Source organism: Sciurus carolinensis, chromosome 12 (genome assembly GCF_902686445.1).
Source record: "Sciurus carolinensis chromosome 12, mSciCar1.2, whole genome shotgun sequence".
Taxonomy (NCBI): domain Eukaryota; kingdom Metazoa; phylum Chordata; class Mammalia; order Rodentia; family Sciuridae; genus Sciurus; species Sciurus carolinensis.
In genome coordinates, this window is record NC_062224.1 from 31,078,213 (window position 1) to 31,092,958 (window position 14,746).

The 14,746-nt window shown below is 45.7% G+C and overlaps 2 pseudogenes; both read left to right on the forward strand.

Moving 5' to 3' along the window:
• The window catches only part of LOC124962348 (soluble calcium-activated nucleotidase 1-like), a 914,602-nt pseudogene that overhangs the window by 510,750 nt on the left and 389,106 nt on the right, over positions 1 to 14,746 (forward strand).
• LOC124961179 (ribosomal oxygenase 2-like) overlaps positions 2,021 to 14,746 on the forward strand; it is a 105,425-nt pseudogene continuing 92,699 nt past the window's right edge.

Genomic DNA, 14,746 nt, shown 5'->3' on the forward strand with positions numbered 1-14,746 from the left:
ATACACCTTTCTTGGTGGACACAAGCTGTTCCAGCCAGTTGTGTACACCCCTGTAACCCAAGTCTAGTATTCATTGCTGTGGGGCAGGTTGGTTTGTCTTCCGAATTGATCTTGACCACTGAGCAGGTGTACAACTGGGTTATCAAATATCAGGACAGTGCCAAAGATCCCCTCTCCAGTGTGTGCAGCCAGCCTGGGAGGTTACAGCAGGAATCTCCAGTGTTGGGGACAGAATCAACTGATCTTCTGACTGGTTGCATGTTCAGTCCTCAGTGGACAGTTGAGTTACCAATGGCTCCAAACTCCTTCCACTGTGGTCTGATTTCTGATAGAACCTGGCTCACACGGGAGGGCCCAGAAGGGACTTTCATTGTGATTTCAGGTGTCAGTTTGGAGACAGGGTATCCTGTGTTCAGAGGGAGGAAACAGTGAATAGATTAGAGAAATGAGCCAAGCATCAGGATTGGGGTGTGCTGGTGTCAGGATTATCAGAAGTTGGTTCAGCTCGAGTAAAATCATGGGACAAGACAGGTTGTCAAGGTGCCCAGGGTCTGCTCCTGTTTCAGTCACCATGACTGTGCTCACATGCTGACTTGTGAACTGACTAAGCCATTCCTCCTCTGATCAGCTTTCAGCAAGTTGTGAGTAAATGAGCCTCCACAGTTCCCTAGTACATGGGAGCTGTTGGCCCTGTCCCAGGACTTTCCTGGAAACACCAGAAACAAAAGGCCAGTGGCTGCCAGGTACTGTCAACTCCTCAGGCTGTGGGTCCACTATGCCTGTTCAGTCCTCTTCATTCCATAGGTGCAGACCAGAGTGTTGAGTGGATGTGGATATTCTGAGCCTTGTCCCTGGGACCAGGTGGGGGTGGGGGGTGGATTGTCACAAGCAAGGAGCCCATTGCTGGGACCTGGAGGTGTCAGCTTTCTCTATCACTATGCTTGCTCCCAGAGCCTGACACACCCTCCCTGAATTTATGTGTATTTGGTAGAATGGGGGAATAGATGTGGAGGGAAAAGCATGGACTCCTGCCACCTAGAGATACAGTTGTCTCAGTCTCACTTCACATTGGGTGTAAATTTCTTATTTCATTGAGTCAGCACTGGCCAGAGTCCCCACTCCTCATAAGCAATGCTGAGCCCTCTCCCTTCTTTGCATGCTCGCTTGCACAGGAGGCAAGAACCTGATGCCTGGATCAGGACCCTGGGAACCCCAGGTTGTTCAATGTGGGGCTAGAGTCCGGTATATCAACATCTTCCCTCACACTACCATGATGCGCCTGTATCCTGGCCCAGCTCCATCCAGATGTGTGGCCTAATGCCGGTGCCTATAATCACCCATCCTGCCACTCTGGCTGCTGCAAAAGGACAAAGGGCTCTTTAGTGGAAACAAAAGCAGCATAGAAAAGCTTGTGGTCACTGGTATAATTACTCCATTATGACCAGCTTCTGCCTGATTCCTCTGACCACTCAGCTCTTAAATTCTTTCTATTTCTTTTTAGTCTTCCATACTTTGCAGAAGGATTTAGATAAACTGGTAGGTATCTCAGAATTTACTAACAGTCTTCTCTGAGTGCTCTTGGGACAAGGTTCTGCAGCAACCAGCTCTCACCTTTGTACTATAGGGGAAAGTCCAGGTAGTGAGGTGGGTGCTGTGTGTCACATCCTGCAGGGACAGTTGAGATGGGACACACAATGACCTTGTCTGAAGTCTTCTCCCAGAATGCTGCTCCAGCCTGGGGCAGCCTCTGCTGTGTCCTCCAAGCCTATGCTGAGTGCGGAGGTGTACCAGGAGGATCCTGGCCAAAATTCTGCCACACGGAACTCCCATAAGCCCTGGCCCTGTCCTTGGCCCCTGCACTCAGGCTGCCAGTATTGACAGACAGGATCACTAGTTGGCTGCTGCCACATCGGGTCTGATGGGCCTTGAACTGTAATCCTCCAAGGAAATGTGCTTCCATTGTGGGCAGCTCATCCTTGGACATGTGCTGTGCTCTGGGATGAGCCCTGCTCAAGCTACCATGGCTGCAGTTGCCATTTGTGATCCCACCCCTGCAGGTAGGTTCCCTTATTACAGACATTGAGCTTCTGCACCAGAAACTTTAGTTTGAGGGGCAGAATGTGGGAAACTGGTCTTCTGCTCAGCTATGTACTGGGCTCCACATTAGTCATCTGCCTCATGTACCAGGACATGTACCACAGAGGAGTCTTCCCTTACTGGACGCACAACTCCTTCTGCCACAGCCCAGGGAATAAATGTAGTTATTCCTATTTCTGTTGTAGTTTTCTTTTACATGTGCATTTTGTCCATCAAATCCCACAGTCCATTATGTCCCACTTTTAGGACATTAGGGTTCACTCACAATCCTTAGTATCTGTATATAATCTTTTCCCTTTATCTTTTTGTTTTCTTGGAGTTGCTGTGTGCCTTTCTTTTCATATATAATCTGCATTTTTTCACCCCCATGAATGATCCCAGGGTTTCAGTCACCCATCTGAGAATTCCATGCATGGGCCCCCCACTTCCCATGGCCACTTCATGGGATTGTTTCCCCAGATGGATTGGGTGGCATCTACAACCCTGGATCTCCCTTCCCTGCTTTGCTGGTTGCCACCAGTGCATCCTGGATAACAGTCTTGTTATTTCTTCCTTGCCTCCATTGTTTTGCTGCAGAACATCTTCAATTAGCTTTGAAGACAAGTTGACTGCAAGGTAAATATTCTTAGTTGTCCCAGATCATTAAAATGACTGAAATCCACCCTTCCACCTAATTAACCCTTTGGTACAGCAGATTTCTGAGCCAAAAACACTTTTCTCTCCAGGGAAATAAAATATTAACTCCTTTTTTTTTTTTTTTTTTTTTTTTTTTTCAGTCAGTGTGGTAAAGTAAGGTGCTGAGTTCTTGACAGATGATCTGCCTTTCCCTGCAGGGAGCTTTTGCAGTTCCTTCTCATCCTGCTGTTCTGAAACTTCACACTGGTGGTCCTGGGTTTGGATCTTGAATCGTCCTCCTGTTACAACTTTCATCCTAAAGAACTAATATTCATATTTCCTGGGTATCTTCTTCTACTGTTCCCAGTCAGACATATGGATGCAGTTGGGCTTGCCCCTGGTTCCTGACTATAGGCTGTGGATATCCTCTGTTTCCTTGTCCCTCAGAGTACCCTGCAAAGACTGATGAACAAATGGATAAAAAAAGCAGGAGGAGAGCCACCTATCAGGCAGGTCTTGAGTGGCTAGCCACCAGGACAGCTGTCACATTTGTGGCATTAGAGTGGACACCAGAAGCCCTTTCCAAGACCTGAGTCCAAATCTGAGGCTGCAACATCAATGCTGGTTGTCCTGCCTCATGAGCTCACAGAAGAGTTAAACCTGCCATCTCCAGAACCTCCCTCTTACATCTATTCACCTATTTCCATTCAGAGCTGATGAAGCCATGAGAGCTAATCTTCATGAGAGAAGCAATTTCTGAGATTTTCTCGACACATTACATGGAGAGACAGGCAAACAGCATGGTGAGTTATTGATAGGATTCACCACAGGGAGACCAAAGGTGAATATTGAAATGGAATCCTAGGTGGCCAGTGGCTGGGAGGTGTACACCTGCCAAAGGAGGCCTGCACATCTTCAAAGAGTTGGAAGGGTGCACACAGCAGTGCTCCACTCATTATCTGATACTAGGTGGGGATAATCTGGATGCAAAACTCAGCTGCAAGTCTGCAAAGACCAGTTCACTTGTTTTATGGAAGCCTAAGGAGGCTACTTGGGTTGATGTTGGTACAGATCCTTCCAGAATGGGAGACAGAGCCCAAGGTTGCTGATCCTGGTTCAGAGGGCCCAGGATGTTGGGCTAGATGCTGTGCCTGCCTTCCCACTTGAGGCTGTGTTATGCCACACAAGGACAGCAATCCTGCTCCCACCAGTGGGCTGTGGGCTTTCTTTTCTTGCAGGATTGACCAACTCACCCAGCAGCCATCACCAGCACATGTATCTAAATGAGGGTCCAGTCTCATGTGTTGGGTCAGCAGAGGTGGGCAGCTTCTTGGTGACACAGCCTCCACCACTGGCTCCTGATCTCTTCTTCCTGGAGAGGTAAGCCCTGAGAGCCACTGTCTTACATGCTCCTCTCTGTGCAGCATGAGGTAGGGCAGTGCCTGCTTTATAGCATTGCCACCTCAGAATGTGCAGATAGAGGCCAATCCCATTATACATAGAGGGGAGGAACATGGTGAATGCTTCATACAGGTAAAGGGCAGGGTGAATGTCTCATAGAGAGATGGTTGGTTATGAATGGCTGGTAGAGTTGAGCAGGGTGGTGAATGTTTCATGAACAGGAGCAACACAAGTAGGCCTCATGGTGGAGGAAAATGGAGAATGACTCCTATGCGGGAGGAGCATGGCCATGACACAGAGGCAGTGGAGGGTGGATAAAGCCTCACAGAAGGGATGAGCATAACTAATGACTCACAGAGGTGGGGAACATGGTGACAGCTTCATAGAGGGGAGGGACACAGATGAGCACTTCACCCTGCCTGCTGCAGGACCTGAGGTACCACTGTCTGTTCTAGTTTGTGGTTGAGGTAGGGTCCAAGCTTTACTGTAGAGATATCTTTTGAGGAACCTGTTGACTCAGCTGGCCATAGGGGTGGCCCAATGACTATCAGATGTTGATATAAAGAGACACTAACACTGATCTAGCTCATCCTAAGTTGGAAGGAGAACCATATTCTCAGTCAAGAAGAGGGCTATGCTCTCGGGAATTTCAGGGTCAGCATGTGCTGGCTCTCTCACCATCTGTGCAGTGTGATGGTGACCCAGGTTATGTGTTGTCACCTGTGCTTGTTACACGACATGCAGCACCAAGGTGAGAGGCCAAACAATGAGGTGCACTGTGAATAAAAGTATGACCTGCCCAGTACCAGGATGGGGGTTCAGGACAGCAGAGCTAAATGGCAGTGAGGACAGAATCTGGGAGCAATCTGGGGGAGAGGAAGGGGCAAGGGTCTCAGGCCAAGACAGGCCCACAGCACACTGTTCATGCTTCCCTGCCAGGTGGAGACTGTCAGGCCCTGAGAACTCTGGGCTGCCCAGAAAACCTGCTCACAATACCTAATTACTTCCTTCTCTGTGAGAGCTTGGAGAACCGGGAGATGGATGGGACCTCCACTAGGCTGAACATGGGCACAGGCCAGTGGTGGCTGGGAAGGCAGTCTCTATATCTACAGGAGCCACAATTCTCTTCTCCCTTTAGCACCACCCCATCCTTGGAGCTGTAGATGAAGTCCAGGAGGTCCTGGAGAAGCCCTGACCACATTCCTGACCATTGACTCTGGGACAGCAGAAGAGTTGGAAGCAGGGACAGAGTGGGTACCAGCCTGCAATGAGGGGCCAACTGTCCCTGCTGTGGGTGGAGTTGTGATTTGGCCCAGTATAACCATCCCTGGAGATGTCAGAGGACTTCCTTCTGCTATGACAAGAGACCTGAACCGGCAGTCACTGGTGCACTTCCGTGTAATGGATCAGAGAAACTGACTCAGAAATAGAAGACTCACACTTGCTCCCAGCTAAGAGAGTACCTGACTCCTGTTAGAGTGACTTCAGACTGCCATACCACACTGGCCTTCCGGGATCATCTGGGAGAGGACTCTAAGGTGACAACCTCTTGAGGATGTGGGAGCCACATATGGCACCTCACTACTCAGCCTCACACACAATGGGAACCAGTGAGTGTGCACGCTACTTTCAGTCTTTCTGATAAGGTCGGCAGGACTTTCTGGGAAGCATTTGTAATGGTCTACAATTCCCTGCATGCACCTAGCCAATGTGATAGGTCACCAGGAAAACACAACCCCCTGGATTTCATTCAGGACCTGAGACCAGTTTCCTTCCCCTCCTGACATGCTGGAAATGGACGAATATTCGTGGCACCTTGGGACCAGGGCCATCATTGGGGCATAGAGGGCATTAGTATCTGGACACATCTGCAGGATGCTGGTCAAGAACTCAATGAGAAAAAAGAAGATTCCCTCATAAGTTGAGAGGAAGAGCCTCAGATGAAACCTGAACTTGGATGACATTGCAAGCAGAAGTGGACCAAGTCCAGCGTGGCACCTAGGATGCTGGGCTCAATGGAGGTGAGGTGAACTGAGAGGCAGTGATACACACCCTGGGGTAAACCCAATCCCTGACCACAGCTGTGCCTGATCTCTGGTCCCAGTGCCACACACATGACTCCCTGTACTTGTCACTCCTTCCCTCTGCTCATCCCTGCACCATGCTCAGCTTCCACCAGTCCTGTGGCAGTGTGCCTGCATCTGCTTGGTGGCCTCGGCTGTCTCACAGCCCACCAGAAGACCTCCACTGCACTGCCTGCCCAACCTGCTCTGCTGTCCCTGGTCCCCAGCCCTGCATCAGCTCCAACCATATGCTCCCTCCCACAGCCCACGATGCTGGCACTTTGATGCTATAGGTGGGTTGGGGCCTCAAGGACTGGGAAAAGAACACCTCCACAGGGACAAGAGATAGGAAATTCCAAAGGTCTGGACCAACCTATGTATGGAGCCTTGCTCTGAGGTACGTTCCATGGCTGTTCCTACCTCCTGACTCTCCTCCTTTGCCTTGTGATGGTACCTGCTGTTGCCCTGCCACAATTATGAATTGCAAGCGACGTGGTGGATGTCAGTTTTTCCTGCACTTCTGGGATTCTGTCTTTTTCCCTCAGCTCCATTGTAAACTGTTCCTCCCAAGGTAGCCCTGTTTGTCCTCACTAACAACTGGGATGAAGTTTCCATGCTGACCTGGTCTGCAAGTACTTGCTTGAAAGTCAGAGGGAAAATTTATCATTTTTGGACTGAAGGCTGAGAGAAGAGGGCTGAGGCAGAGAGAGAAATTGGGTGTGCAGCCTGGTCCAGAGTCTAGAACCATGTTGGAAATATCAAACTTGTGGGTCCTGGTCACCACAGCAGGTGGGAAAAAAACACAATCAGACTGATCAGCTAAGTCAGTAGGGTAAGAATTTACTTTTGCATGCAAAAGGGTACCTGGCAATCAAAACTGAAGCAAGCATACTGAGAAGGTTGTCTGCTGGTCTCTTTTTCCATGATGCAAGTAGTACTTGCCTGATGCCCAGTCTTCATGGTGACCACACAATCTTGGGCATGGACAGATACTGAAGGAAGTGCAGATGTAGAAGGGCAGCCATTGTAGGGAAAGTGCAGTCAGGAAGTGAGGGGTTAACAAGGAGTTTCTCTGGTTTGAAAGAAAAGACTGATAGATTTGTCCTTAATCAATATTTGGGACTGTAGGGTGGTGACTATGGGTGCACTTTGGCAAACACCTCTCTGTAGTATGGTAGAGGTCTGGCTCTGCTGATAGAAATCTCAGCTGTCTGGAGAGGTCAAGAAACACCTGTGTAACAGGGGTCCTGGGTGACCTAGAAAGCACCTGGATTGGTCCTCACCTCACAGCCAAGGGTTCACGTCCCTGAAGTTGATGCTGAGTGGGCAGGAGGTGGGTGGAAATCAATGGAGCAAGTGGGAGGAATGGCTCTGGGACTGTGTCATGGCTTACTGTCCTTGGCATTGACTGGGTACTGTCCCATGGCTACTCACTCCCACATGGTGCATTGTAGGGCCTTGGGCCTTCTCTAAGTCCATCTCAACATAATGTCCTCTTCAGAGGAAACAGATGACCTGGATTTCTAAGGAGAGAAAGGCTGATTCATTAACCAGTGATGGAGGGGAGATGCAAGGCAGTCCCAGCTGAAAGGGACAGGAGGTGACCTGACTACCTCAGGAGCCCTCTTCTTCTGAGCATAGGATTCAGGCTGACCTCCAGTACACTGTCTCCATCTTGGAGGTGAAAGGCCCTTTGAGACACCTGAGTTCCCTACTACAGCAACCGAGGCTATTTCTTGGTATTTTGGATGAAATTCTATGTATATACCTATCATCCACAGGGGGTTCGTTTTGGGGCATAGGAACTTTCTGTGCTCCCCAGCTGTGGAAATGAAACCAAGTCTGTTTCTCCACCACTCATCCACAGGGAGGAGACAAGTAGTGTGGGCCACAGGCTTTATGTGGGTCCGCTGGAGAGCCCTCACATCTGCAAGATAGAGCTCCATCCTCCTGCTGAGACTGGCTGGACTCTTTTCTAGGCCTTGTGTCTAAAAACCCACCCCTCAGTGAGTGCTCCTCAGACCAAGATGCAAAAGCCTTGGGCTCCAACTGTCCCTGACTCCATAACCCTGAGCTAGTTGGGCTTCTGCAGTCATGGCAGGCTGTGCACAGAGAGGAACCCTGTGCCCCAAGGGGGACACCAGCTAAAGCAGAGTGAAGTTGCCAAGGTGTGTTGCAGGGAGTGAGGCGAAGGGCTGATTTCCCTGAAGTCCTTTCCCCCAAGGCACCTACCTTATGGAGGGCACTCTGGGAGCTTAGCTAGAAATCCAGGGCCACACAATCAGCACTATGATGACTCTTCTCAGGGACTTGGCTGCTGGTGACACAGAGAAGAGGCTTAGGGTTATGGTTAATGTTAGGCTGCTGCCCCTGGGGTCTGCTATTGTTGAGAGCAGGGTGGTATCTGTGCTGCTAACTGTCTCAAGGACAAACAGGACTGCTGGGCCCCTGTGCTTACCAAGGTTGTTAAGAGACATTTGTCCGAGGAATGTGCAGTTGCCTGGAGACCTTATCCGTCAAGGACGAGAGCAGGGCCTAGCCCCGACTCAGCTCCTGAATAGTTCACCCCTTCCCTCCTCCCTTCTTCCTCTAGGACCGTCCAGTTCTGGCCGGACCCAATGAAAATCAAATAGATTGACCGGACCCAACCAGGGGAGGTTTAGCTGTTCGAATGTTAGCCAATTAGAAGAACACTGTAAAACTGCTTGCTTTTCCTTATAAAAACCCTGCTGACGAGGGCTCGGGGCCTCTCCTAGCGTCGTTGATTAAGGACGCAGAGGACCGGGTTCGAACTCGCTAATAAATGACTCTTTGCCTCTTGCATTGATCGTGGTCTCTGGTGGTCCTTGTGGGATCTCAAGCCTTTGGGCACAACATATGGGGGCTCGTCCGGGATCCCCAAGCCCACCCAGACACCTGATCATAGAGTCATAAATGACATCTTCCACCGGTGAGTAAGGCATTGCCGTGTGTTTTCTGGTCTGAATTGCCTGCAGGCTCTGGTTCTGGGCTGGCACAGTCCTGGCGGACGCGCTATAGGACCCCAGCAGGGTCTCGGGAGACGTCCCCTCGACCCATCTGGTGACATTTGTCACATCTGAGCAGCGGGTGCTGCATTCTGGCGAGTCATCGCATCTGGTGACATTATTGTCACATCTGAGCAGTGGGTACTGCATTCTGGCGAGTCATCGCATCTGGTGACATTTGTCACATCTGAGCAGTGGGTACTGCATTCTGGCGAGTCATCGCATCTGGTGACATTATAGTCACATCTGAGCAGTGGGTACTGCATTCTGGCGAGTCATCGCATCTGGTGACATTATTGTCACATCTGAGCAGTGGGTACTGCATTCTGGCGAGTCATCGCATCTGGTGACATTATTGTCACATCTGAGCAGCGGGTGCTGCATTCTGGCGAGTCGTCGCATCTGGTGACATTATTGTCACATCTGAGCAGTTTGTACTGCATTCTGGGTAAATTTGTCACTTCTGAGCAGCTTGTGCTGCACTCTGAGCAGTTTGTGCTGCATTCTGGGTAAATTTGTCACTTCTGAGCAGCTTGTGCTGCACTCTGAGCAGTTTGTGCTGCATTCTGGGTAAATTTGTCACTTCTGAGCAGCTTGTGCTGCACTCTGAGCAGTTTGTGCTGCATTCTGGGTAAATTTGTCACTTCTGAGCAGCTTGTGCTGCACTCTGAGCAGTTTGTGCTGCATTCTGGGTGAATTTGTCACTTCTGAACAGCGTCTGCGCTGCTTCTGAGCAGCTTCAGTATTGCATTCGGACGACTGGCCGCATCTGGTTAACTCTTTGTCCCATTTGGGCTTTGTGTGGCACCTGGGAAACTACAAAATACCAGCTAGCCAATTTTTGATTTAGCATGCTACGTGTCTGTCTGTTTGTGTATTGTACTATATGGTCTTTACTCTTGCCTTCTATTAAATTCTTCATTGTGTTAATCCGATCTTAGGCTTAGGGATACTCATTGCAGGGTACTTTTACAGTCCTTCTCCTTGTTCCTGAGAGATTTGTTTACTCCAATCCCTCTAGGCAGAGAGCTCAGCAGCTCCATTCCTCAAAAGTAGTAAGAAATAATGTTTTGTGATCTTCTGCATTCAAACCTAACCTGATTTCTCAACCAGGAAAAAAAGGGTTAAAAAGTCCTGGGTAATCCCCCCTCCCCTCTGCCTGGCCTTGCCAAAGCCTGCAGCAGTCTCAGCGGGAAGGAGGGGGGGTAACCTGAAGAAGAGAAAAAAAAAAAAAAAAGGTGTCCGTTTAAACTTCTGGGCTGGTACACAGAACTAACTTATTTTCTAGGATTCTTCGTTTGTTTTGTTTTTCTTTAATGCTGTATTTTTGAGCTCATAATTTTGATCTTGCATACCTAGGTTAATGATTTTTTTTTTGATCAGTTCTATTTTTTATTCAACTAGAGTTTTTGAACATCTGTTACATTGCAATGGAGATAAAGTTACAAGGTCTTATCAAAACTGAGCGCTCCTAAAATTAAAATTTAAAAATGGATCCAAATACTTTTATTCACGTGATTTAAAGGTTCAATTTAAATTGGGTAAACTAATAAAAGTAAAATGTCTTTAAAAATAACTCATAAGTCTCTAGGTGGTCAAACTAATGGAATGTTGATGTTAAACAATGTCTAATATCAATTGTTTCTAGGACTTTTCTTCAACAGGAAAAAGACAGCAAATACTGTTCAGGACACCTGCCTGCTTTCTTGGTTTTTACAAAATAAGTAAATTAGAGTTAACATGTATGGAACTACTCAAATGTGTTTGTTGGTGACATCTGATTAATTTGCAAAATTAAAATGTTCATTGTTAAATAACATCAGGTACTCTTAACTCCTCAAATTCCATGGGGTATCATACTTAAACATTATTGGTGTTTTCATAGGTTGGTAAATTAAAAAAAGTTTAAAATTGCTTTGTGTCATTACTAAAAACAAGGTTATTAAGAGTTATGTTCTAACAGATAAAACCTCAACTCGGAGAGTGAGTGTTCCATCTGCTCCCTTACCACTTCCCCCTGCTCCCCCTCCAGTTCTGCAAAGCTCCAAGGAGCTCTTAGACTTGGATTTAGAGCTACCATCTCCCCTTTCACTGTGTTTCAGTTTGAGTTGTTTCAGAATGTGAACAGAAAGGGGTCAACAGGTAGGGAAGAGAGAATAAAAGGTTCTGGGTTTGGAAATATATTTAATAAAAAGGAAAAGAAAATGTTTCTGGGTAAGAAAGTGCCTGTGTGATGGAATACATGAGGGTCTAAGTAAGTGCTAAGAAAGTCTGTGTGTAACTAAGTTGGTTGTGTGTATGTGAGACAGCTAAAGCTATTTAAGATTTTTCCTAAGGTGAAATACTAATGTTCTGATATAAGCCAAAGTTTAAAATATATGGTAAAATAACAAGGATTTCTTAGAAACACTAATTTACTCTTAACTTTGTGTCTATTAAGTTTTATTTTTTAAAACAATTAGTCTTAAAAATTGGGGTTTATACAATTATGGTTAAACAACTGTTAAGAGTATTGTACTGTGTTACAGAGTCTAAATTTTTCTTTAAAAATAATTTAGTAAGATTAAAGTGTCAAGGTAACTGTGAAATGGTCACTCCTTGTATATTAAATGTATTCATATTTTCCAGGTATACAAGTTTTTAAAGCAGGAAATTTGTCAAGCTGCTATTCTCCAGAATAAACTTGTCTGTACTGGTAATATTAAACTTAAAGAGTAAATTTTATTGGGGATTTATTTCTATCATTTAATGTTCTATTATGGGACATATTATCAGTAAGGTATATGTAAAATTGGTCACTTATTTCACTGAGATAAAAATTTAAATGTAAATGTATATCTAAGAGTTAGTGACAGCCTGATTTGTTTAAAGGTTCATATTGTAAAAGGTAAAAGCATTTTGCTACACAAAAGAAAAGTTAAAAGCTCTCTCAGCCTTTCTTTGATTGATTCCTGTTCTGGATATAATGTTAGACTGTGTTAACTAATATTCATAGGGACTCAGAAATCAATATATGTAAACTTCTTAAAATGACATTTAAGAAAGAGTATAATGCTCAATAGCAAAAAATGGGACAACAATGACTGAGATTGGGGTCCCTGACTTCATGACTGTAGCATGCCTGGTGCCTGGGAGTGTTCCTGTGTAGGAGCACAAGATGCCTAACTGCTGTGGCAGTAGCCTCCCTGGGGAGGCTCTGTACAGGAGTCCTATCAGCTCTTACATTGATATCAGGCACACAGTTCTTGGGCAGAAAGAAATTGTTTTGTTAAATAACCAGTGTTTCATCAGTTCCCTTCTCTAGTTCCTGCCCACCTTACAGTAACTTTGGACAGTGGACTTCTTTGAGAGCTACACAGAGTTCCTAACATTGCACTTTGCAGCTGTGGGGAAAAGTTATGTAGATGGTCTAGTCTCTGTAACTCTCCTGAAAACAAAGAATAATGCTTACATAGTCTCTAAAATAATAAGACATGTATAAAGATTGCTAACATAACTCTTTAGGTCTGCATTTCCATCAGAGAATAGAGCTCCATCTGACCTCAGCTTAATCTTCAAAATCTGTGTTTATAAACCTTTATTTTCTAATACTCCTTTGACCCTCACTGAACTTAAAAATTTGGTCATGCTGGTCATGACAAAAGGGGCAAAAATTAGTTTTAGGATTAGAACATTTTACTTATGACTTGTGAAGAGCCCTGCCTTATCTGAGATAAGGCTCTGCCTCACCCTGCTACATGTTAGAATGACTCCAAAGTAAGCCAGACTTTAACTCATTTAAAGTTGTGCTCAAAAATTTGATGTTTGTTGTAAAGATTACTGTGACCTCAAACAGGGTATATAATGTAGAACTCAGCCAAAATTCAAGATAACTATTATACAAGCTAAATATGTTTTTACTCTTGCTAATTTCATTTTGTAAAACTGTTGCCTGTTACTATTTTGCAGAAGTAGCTGCTTCCAGAACACGCAACCTAGGTAACTTGTGATAATAAGCCATCACCTAACAGATAGTGGTAACAAATACCAGAACAGATAGTAGTAACTTCCAGTACTAATGCAGACTCCAGTTAGATAAAAGGGTAAATAACTGCAAAGTTATGGACATTGAATTTAAAGCCCAGTACTCTTACTTTATGACTGGTGAAACTGGCTTGCTGGATGATTAAGATCAAACTTAGAGATTGGAATTAAATACAGAAGGCAAGATAGGCCAGTATTTGGATCTTTTGTCCTCAGTCAGCCTGAACCCACGAACAAGAGAACTTCTCTAAGGAGCTTTGCAACTCTGTGTCACACAACCTCCTGATCAAGGAGATTGTTGAGACTAGAGGATGAAAATCGCTCAGTGCATCTGCTGCAGAGGAGGGTCATGGAAAAAAAAGGAAGTCACCTCATCAAGGAGACCCTGCCTAACCAATGGCACTGGTGGAGCTAAGAAGCTGCTCTTAAGTTCTCTACGAGTGGCCCCTGTGGGAACTCAGCTGACTCTTTAACAAGACAGGAACCAGGTCAATTTGACCAACCTGATGTTAGACACCCAGCAAAACAGTTAAAACCAAAATATAACCATTCTTGGGCATTTAAGAGAAATAACAGTTAAATGTAACTTAAGATGTACACTTGTGTTAGTCCACTAGAATAAAAACTGGAAGCTACAAATGAAAGAAAGATTCTTCAGCAAATGTGCCTGATAACTATCAAGAGAAACTGCCAGAGTCAGAAGTTTTTAGTCAGTTTAAGGCCTACAGACCTTCCTAAGCTATACAGGTAGACTTGATCTATGTTTGCTCGTATGATTACCTAGCCCTAAGTAACAGAAGTATAGAGCTCTCTACTAAACACAGGTTATACCAATAAAGGAATATTTTACAAAAATCAGATGACATTAAGTAGCTTAACTATATTTTTGGGGATATCTATGACATTAAAAGTTACATGTTGTGTTTACATTCCTGATAACCTGGACAATGTTAAAGTTCTCAAATAAAGGCCTTGTCCTTTCCAGCCTTTGCTAGGTCTAGTTATGGGAACAATTTCTCAGTTCTTCCACCTCCTGGTGAGAGATTAACTTCTGTCATTTTCATGATACTCAGTGGCATGCTCCAGATGCTGCAACATTTACTTTGTACTAATTTCATTTCAGTACTCATGTCTTTTTGTTCTTCTATCATAGAAGCACCTACCCCCAGATGAGTTTACAGCCTGCTCTTCCCCAACCAGACTTCTACCTTGGACCCCTCAGTTGACCCGATTTTAAAAAGGGAACTCCAAACTGCTTGCCCCACGCTGCCCACTTCCAGCTCGAAGAAGTCAGATTGGTCATCGCCCATTTTCCCTACAGCAGTGAAGGAGTTCCTAGTATTAGAGGGGTAAATGAAGTCAGAATAAAGACAGGTAGTTAGTGTAGAAATAGGGAATCGGGTCAATTTGAGGAAATGAAGCCATGAAGCCATCTGCCTTTGGAAGTTGGAGACTGCCCCTGGAAGAATAAAATGTCAAGGATCTCCGGAGCTCATTAATTACCAAATTTACCTGACTTTA